The sequence below is a fragment of the Schistocerca serialis genome, chromosome 1 (genome assembly GCF_023864345.2).
Source record: "Schistocerca serialis cubense isolate TAMUIC-IGC-003099 chromosome 1, iqSchSeri2.2, whole genome shotgun sequence".
Taxonomy (NCBI): Eukaryota; Metazoa; Arthropoda; class Insecta; order Orthoptera; family Acrididae; genus Schistocerca; species Schistocerca serialis.
Window position 1 is genome coordinate 1,214,794,001 of NC_064638.1, and position 8,571 is coordinate 1,214,802,571.

General features: G+C 40.2%; 1 pseudogene; it reads left to right on the top strand.

The window, feature by feature from the left end:
• Positions 1–1,215: 1,215 nt before the first annotated feature.
• On the top strand, positions 1,216–1,333 carry LOC126420056 (5S ribosomal RNA; annotated as a pseudogene).
• The last annotated feature ends 7,238 nt before the right edge of the window (positions 1,334–8,571 follow it).

The window sequence follows — 8,571 nt, forward strand, 5'->3', positions numbered from 1 at the left end:
CAATGTGTACGAAAACAAACGAACAGATATAAACATTGTGACAGTGCGGAATGAGAAATAGTTTAAGAAAGTGAAGTGTAAATAATACAGCGCAGGAAATACTGCAGAATGCCAAAATCTGCCAAGAGCAAATGTAAAACGAAGCCTTGCGACACCAACAGCTGCTATCAAGAAGGGAATGAGCAGAATCTGTAAAGAAAAGCCGTAAGTACCTTGCAGATCAACTTTATAAAGAAAACGCTGTTTTAACCTAAAACAATTAAAAAATGTTCAAACGTATGCGCCCAATTTACAGAATAACCACGGAACATGCTTTATAAATAAAAGCGGAACATGTCTGGTGTAATTCTTCTTAATTAGTTTGCAGTCAGCTCAAGACGGATAACCTGTAATAACAGATACTGAAATATCTTTTACTTTTAGGTTTGAAAAAAATCTTTATCTTCAGAAACATACTGTGAATAAATGTCAAACGTTTGAGATACACGTTTCGTGTACTCAATACATAGTTTAGTTCTCACGAGACAACATGTTTTCATGCTCGCAGAACGTTATACACAAATGGAAGTTTAAGAATGATTTTATCTTGGAACTCTTCCATTTGGTCCGTGTTTGCATAGAAAAACAGAAATATCAGAAAAATGAGTCCGCCTTGATGCAAAACACCTTATTATTCGTTTATTTCTTTATTCTCCCAAACTGCTTTCGGCGACAAATATCACCATCATCAGTGGGTTTTTTTTAAATCTAAAACATGCTCAAAATAGCATGGTTATACAAACACAGTAGTACATTATTACATTTTTACTATTCGCTTTTTTAAAATATGGTTTCGTATGGACAGTTTTATACTACCTTATTTATCATATGTTACAGCATGTTTTAAGCAATTATTGTCGCTGTCTAAGACATATTTTCTGTGCGCATTTTTTCTGTTGCCGTTTTTTACTTAGCGAACATGTTTACTAACAGCCGCTCACATGGTTGCACATGATGTTCGCTAAGTAAAAAACGGCAACAGAAAAAAAGCGCACAGAAAATATGTCTTAGACAGCGACAATAATGGCTTGAAACATGCTGCAACATTCAATAAATAAGGTAGTATAAAAGTATCCTTAGAAAACAATATTTAAAAAAAAAACTAATAGTAAACATGTAACAATGTCCTACTGTGTTTGTATAACCATGCTATTTTCTGCAAGTTTTAGATTAAAAAGCGACGGCCTTGCCGCAGTGGATACACCAGTTCCCGTCAGATCACCGAAGTTAAGCGCTGTCGGGCGTGGCCGGCACTTGGATGGGTGACCATCCAGGCCGCCATGCGCTGTTGCCATTTTTCGGGGTGCACTCAGCCTCGTGATGCCACTTGAGGAGCTACTCGACCGAATAGTAGCGGCTTCGGTCAAGAACACCATCTAACGACCGGGAGAGCGGTGTGCTGACCCCCCGCCCCTCCGATCCGCATCCTCCACTGAGGATGACACGGCGGTCGGATGGTCCAGGTAGGCCATTCGTGGCCTGCAGACGGGGTGCTTTTCTTAAGGATTAAAAAAACCCCACTGATGACGGTAATATTTGTCGCCGAAACTAGTTTGGGAGAATAAAGAAACAAACGAATAACAAGGCGGACTCATTTTTCTGATATTACCGGCAGTTTAAGAATTTCGCCACTTCTCGGTAAAATTTCTGCGGACGCCAATGGTTAGCGGGAACCCTCATTACAATAACATAAAATGACCCAAGGGACCGAAAGACATAGCTTTTTTTCATTTTATCGATAATTTTTGAAGGGACCGGGAAAACCACGTTATTTAAAGTTTCAAATTATCGCGTGCATATCGCTTTCGATTACAGTGGCAGTGTTAACTGCTCGATGATCTCAACAATACTGCGCTGCAGTTACCAGCGTCGAGAACATTCCCTGCAGAAGTTGGCAGTGTTAAAAGCCGGCGCTAGTCGTAGTTGTTGCGGGCTCTGTCAGGGGTGATGGCGCGTCAGCGTGTCGTGTGCGAAGTGCGCACGCGCGCTCTCGTAAAGCCAGCCGCAGGTGCAGGCGGCTAACGGGCTGCGTAAACCGGCGCGCGCCCGCTGTTTGCGTCACTCGCACAGTGCCCGCCAGAGCGCCGCGCTGCGCCGCTCTTTCCGTGGAAGCGTGCTCCGGCGGAGCGGGCGCGGCGCCGACCGGCGCTGTTAATCTAATTCACCGCGCAGGTACAGGGGAAAACGAAGCCATTAACGCCGAAAGCGCGTGCATTTACCCGCGCATGTCCGAGGCTTGGCCTGTTAATTCCGATGCAGATTCGGACGAACTACACGGTTAGCAAATTTTCACAGTTATTTCGCTGCTAAAAGTCCCGGCCCTAAGCGCATCCTGTTAATGCACTTTTCGCGCTTATTCTACGGTCTCTTAAGCCGTAGATATTTTCGAAACTCGCGCTCTCTTTCTGTTTCTCTCCCTTCCTCATCCATGCACCCACCCACACACACGCACACACACACACACACACACACACAGACACACAGACACACACAAGCGCACACACACTGTTTCTACGTGTGCTAGTGTTTGTGTGTACGGGTCTTACATGATGCTAATATCATTATCGATGAAACTAAATTTTATTCATTTGTTTCGCTAAAACGATTTATCACCTCATTTCACATATCTTTTATCCCGTCATGTTACTATGCCGATTAAGTGTGACTAACAGATTTTGAACCGGGAAAAATCAAGCAGATACGCAATGCCTTACATGCCTTTCCGTAATGTATGTTAGTCGGAGCCACGTTGGTGAATTTATGTCGTAACCATCACTATAAAGTTGGAAAAGATACTAAACAACTGAAGATATTGTAACCATCTACAATTTTCACTCGTTTTAATAACACTACAATTAACCATCCTCCTCTAATACTATCTTTTTTTATAGAGATAACAGATACTATGTTACTATCTATTCGTTCATAGGTTAAAATTCACTAAAAGAATTGATTGTTGTTGTTGTTGTTGTTGTGGTCTTCAGTCCTGAGACTGGTTTGATGCAGCACTCCATGCTACGCTATCCCGGGCAAGCATCTTCATCTCCCAGTACCTACTGCAACCTATATCCTTCTGAATCTGTTTAGTGTATTCACCTCTTCGTCTCCCTCTGCGATTTTTACCCTCCACGCTGCCCTCCAATACTAAATTGGTGATCCCTTGATGCCTCAGAATATGAATTACCAACCGATCCCTTCTTCCAGTTAAATTGTGCCACAAATTTCTCTTCTCTCAAATCCTATTCAATATCTTCTCATCTATTCTTCAGCATTCTTCTGTAGCACCACATTTCGAAAGCTTCTATTCTCTTCTTGTCCAAAATATATATCGTCCACGTTTCACTTCCTTACATGGCTACATTCCATACAAAAACTTTCAGAAACGATTTCCTGACACATAAATCTATGCTCGATGTGAACAAACTTCTCTTCTTCAGAAACGCTTTCCTTGCCATTGCCAGTCTACATTTTATATGCTATCTACTTCGACCATCATCAGTTATTTTGCTCCCCAAATAGCAAAACTCATTTACCACTTTAAGTGTCTCATCTCCTAATCTAATTCTCGCAGCATCACCAGACTTAATTCGACTAAATTCCATTATCCTCGTTTTGCTTTTGTTGATGTTCATCTTATATCCTCCTTTCAAGACACTGTCCATTCCGTTCAGCTGCTCTTCCAGGTCCTTTGCTGTCTCTGACAGAATTACAATGTCGTCGGCGAACCTCAAAGTTTTTATTTCTTCTCCATGGATTTTAATTCCTACTCCGAATTTTTTTCTTGTTTCCTTTACTGCTTGTTCAATATACAGATTGAATAACATCGGGGATAGGCTAAAACCCTGTCTCACTCCTTTCCCAACCACTGCTTCCCTTTCATGCCCCTCGACTCTTACAACTGCCATCTGGTATCTGTACAAATTGTAAAGAACCTTGCGCTCCATGTATTTTACCACTGCCACCTTCAGAATTTGAGAGAGAGTATTCCAGTCAACTTTGTCAAAAGCTTTCATAAGATTTTATATACGATGTATTATGTTTCAGGCTAAAATGTATAAAAAGGAATTAATGTGTTACAGTCGATTTTGCACTAACAGCTAAAATTACTCTTCTTTGAGAACAATTGAAATTACAAAAATTTGTGGCATACTTAAAATTCATATTATTAATTGCGTAATCAAACGTTAATTGTTAAATTTCTTTCCGGGTTTATTTATGAAATAATGATATAATTTGGTAAAGATTCTGCTCCTGTCAAGAAATTTTTGGTTTTTTGAACGTGGAAATTACAAAGTCGGTGTGATTTAGAAGATTGGGATAAAATAAGAAGGTATTCTTAGCAACACGTAACTCTTCATCAGTTATTTCGTCTTAGAGAACCGGTAACGTTAAATCAAATATTTCAGCATCAAGAATGTACTCCTAGACGCAACAAGATTTTGAGCCAGCAACAACAACGACAACAACGAAATAATCAAGATAAGTAAAAAAGTTCTTCTTTGGTAATCTTACTCCTCTTGAAGTTTTCAAAATTTGTGCAAAGAATGAGAACTTTAATGGTGATGTGTGGGAGAGCAAGATTATAACACGTACCGAGTTTCTGAGCCTGTACTCTACTGTTATGGCCGGTTACACATTTCACCACTACACCTTACTCAATTTTCATATCGCTCACACACGATTTCACTCATTTACAGAGCTACGAACTTCCAAATACTCGTATGTCAACTACTTTCCTGAAACAGGAGAACCCTTAGCTTTTTTTGAGGAAAATTCTGAAATGCTTCAGCAGACTTTCAGGACGATTGGTCAACTATACAGGATAATTCACTATTAGGATCATCATTTTAACGAGTCATAGGTGAATTACGCACTTCAGGGCATGGTACACAAAGCATTCAGCGAAAACACAGTTGGTGTGTTGCTCCCAAGCATAGGACACCAGTTATTTTGTCTTCATGTGAGGTCCTGGGTACAGATTGGACGGTTTTACAATATCTACGGGACCCAAGAGGGAAAAGAATTATTTATTTTATGTGCATTTTCAACTTCTCGCGGCGTAATGAATAATCCATTAAATTTCGGGCATGCAGCTGCGCAAATGAAATTTCCTCCACTGATATTTCGGCCGCGTATCGTCCGGCCATCCTCAGAGTGAGTCACAAGACTTATGTCACAAGACTTGTGACTGACTCTGAGGATGGCCAGACGATACGCGGCCGAAATATCAGTAGAGGAAATTTTATTTGCGCGGCTGCATGCCCGAAATTTAATGGATTATGTATTTATTTTACGTGTTCAGGATGTAGATAATAGAAAATAACAAAAATGCAGTACAATAATGCAAAATAATGAAACAACAACAAAATTTTGCAAAGAAATCATGATCTTCTGTTAGACGGACCGTAAGCATTAGAATTCCGCTCTCTTGATGGCCTTATCGCTTCTGCGGTGCAAGGATGAACAGGTTTATGCAGGCCAGAAGTTGTGAATCCTGCAGGTCACCACACGTGTAGGACTTGTCTCCATTAATGAAGCCCAATTTCGTAAGGTTCGTCTTGCATCAGGACAGTTCTGCACTCAATCAGTTTAGTGCTTTCCACGTCACACACGGCAGATGAAATCATATAGTACGTTCCTCTTTAAAGTTCTCCCCATCTCTGTCGGTTAATGAATTTCGCCATTTCTTTTCTTGTTTTTTTTCCGTTTTGAGTCACCAGTCTTCTATTGATTTGATGCCGCCCGCTACGAATCTCTCTCCTGCGTCAACCTCTTCATCTCAGAGCAGCACTTGCTACCTGCGTTCTCAATTATTTGCTGGTTATATGCCAGCCTCCGTCTGCCGCTACACCTCACTCTCGTACCATAGAACTTATTCCCTGGTTTCTTAACATATGTCACAACATCCTGTCGCTTAGTCTTATCAGTGTTTTCCACATCTTCTTTGTCAGCAACTTGGATGCAATAGCTTTCCAGGTGATTGTGCTCTGATTTTCGTATGTGTCTGCCTTTGCTATCGTCGGAATTGTGTGGATGATATTTTTCGGAGAGTTTAATGATGCGTCGCCAACTTCATAATATTATATACCAATTTGAATAGTCGTTTGGATGCCATTTCCCACAATGATTTTTAGCAATTCTGATGCAATGTCATCTGTTCCTTCTACCTTATTTGGCCTTACGCCTTCCAAAACTCTTTTAAATTATGATTCTAACAGTGGATCCTCTATCTCTTCTCTAGTGACCTCTGTTCCCCCTCTATTACATCAGACAGGTCTTCCCCTGACAGAGTCCTTCCATGTACTCTTTCCACTTGTCCACTCCCTCCTCTGGATTTAACAGTGGAATGCTCATTTGACTATTAATATTACCACCCTTACTTTTAATTTCACCGAATGTTGTTTTGACTTTTCTATGTACGTAGTCAGTCTTTCCCACAATCATTTCTTTTTCGATGACTTCACATTTTTCACCCAGTCATTTCGCCTTATCTTCCGTGCACTTCCTATTTATTTTATTCCTAAGTGTCTCGTATATCTACATTCCTGAATTTCGCTGAACGTTTTTGTACTTCTTTACATCGATCAACTGAAGTATTTCTTCTGCTACTCATGGTTTCTTCGCAGTTATTGCACGTATGTTCTCCGTTACAATTTCTGTGGCTGCCCTTTTAGAGATTCCTCTTCAATTGAACTGCTAAGTGAGCTATTCATTATGACAGTGTCTATAGCCTCAAGGAGCTTCGAGCGTATCACTTCATTCCTTAATAGCTCCATATCCCACTCCTTTGCATGCTGATTCTTCCTGACTAGTTTCTTAAACTTCATCCTTCTCTTCGTCATCACCATAGCTGATTGAATTCCTGATGGGCAGATGTCGTTCCTCCTTGACCTCAGCCTAGGTTTTTGTAGTTGATGTACGAACAGCAGGTGTCTATGATCGATTGCATGCTTCTTTTTCTCCATTTCTTCGGATGTCAGGTGACACTTTACCCACAAGTTGATAAATTTTGGTGATAGGAGTTGGTCGCTGGGAGCCAGCCCCACCGTTTCCAGTCTCATTCAACTCCTTATACAGCTGTCTGGCATGTGTGAAATTTCGCCAAACCCAGATAGATGTGCTCAGATTAAAAGGAGCGTTCTTCAGGGTTGCCAAAAATTTTCTATAATGCTTGTCAGGCATACTGAAGAAGCAACGAAGAAAATTTAAGGAAGATTCCGAAGTATCATTAAAATCTATGATGAAAGGATACTAAAGATAAGATACACCGATGACGTTAATGTCTTTTTGATTTTACTGAGAAATAATTGATGGCTATTTGGAATGGGGTGCAGTATCTTCTTAGCCCAAAATAAGGATTGAGAGTGAACAAAAGGTGAACACACGTTTTAAGAAGCAACAGAATGAGATGTTCAGCAAAGTCAAAATCAGTATTAACCTCCACTTTTTGAAATTCGATATCACTTTTCGCCATAGTTCACGCTTCAGTTACAAACGACGCGGTACGCAATCTAGGAATCTCTTCCCCTAATCCAGACCTGTCTTTGGTACAAACATTCTTATACTGAAAGAGAAGTCTTTTCTCTGGACTAAAGTATTTCTAACGTTTTTCTTAATGTGGCCATCTTAGGTAATCTTGTCATGACACCGCAGAGCTTGGTGTTTATGAAATCGTTCTTTCTGCGTTGTTACATCAGTTATTGTTTTTTTTAGGTGTAATTAGCATTATTCTGCCAAGTGCACTGTTCTTTCCACTGAACATATCTTTCATTTCTTACTTTGAACCACAAGCGATACGTCGCCGGCATTTTTCTCTTTCTAAGGAAGAATACACATCATATGAGTTCACTACCTATTTCAGTAACGACATCTATCTGTATAAGCTGCGTTAATATCTTCATTATCCTACCACTTCAGGTTTAGTCCATCATAATGGAAACTGGCAGCGTACAGCATACAAAAGAATAGTCATTATTCTGCAAAACCGTCCCATCAAAACATTCCTATGATTCGTTAGAATAAACCAAATGTTGTACGGAGTGTACAAAATGTGTTATTTAATCAGTAGAGATTCTCACTGCGTAAATGTTCCAGTGACATTCACACAGGTCGTGATCTTGGGAATAATCTGCATTACTCACACACGCGATGTAGACTGGTCGTAGTCAGAACAGCATACAACAGGGTAATTACAGGCCAAAACATGTTATTCCGAAGTTCGTGTTGCGCATCAGTCCCATTGGATGACCTACGTAAAGAAAATCTATATGGGACAGTTGGAGTGTCTTTTCCTTGATAGTGAACCACTCACGAATCCAGTCAAACAATAACATTTTTAATGCAGCTGAAAGGTATTCTCTGAGATAAGACGACGTTCTGAAATTAATGCGATTTGGCCAGAGCACCATGTTCGCAACTATTTCTTAATTTTTTAATATGGAAGCTATTACACGTTTTTTAGCCTGGATTTCTTGTACAACAAGAACTTCACTTCCCTCATCTAATTTTTAAAGTCTTTACTTATTTTCTGTA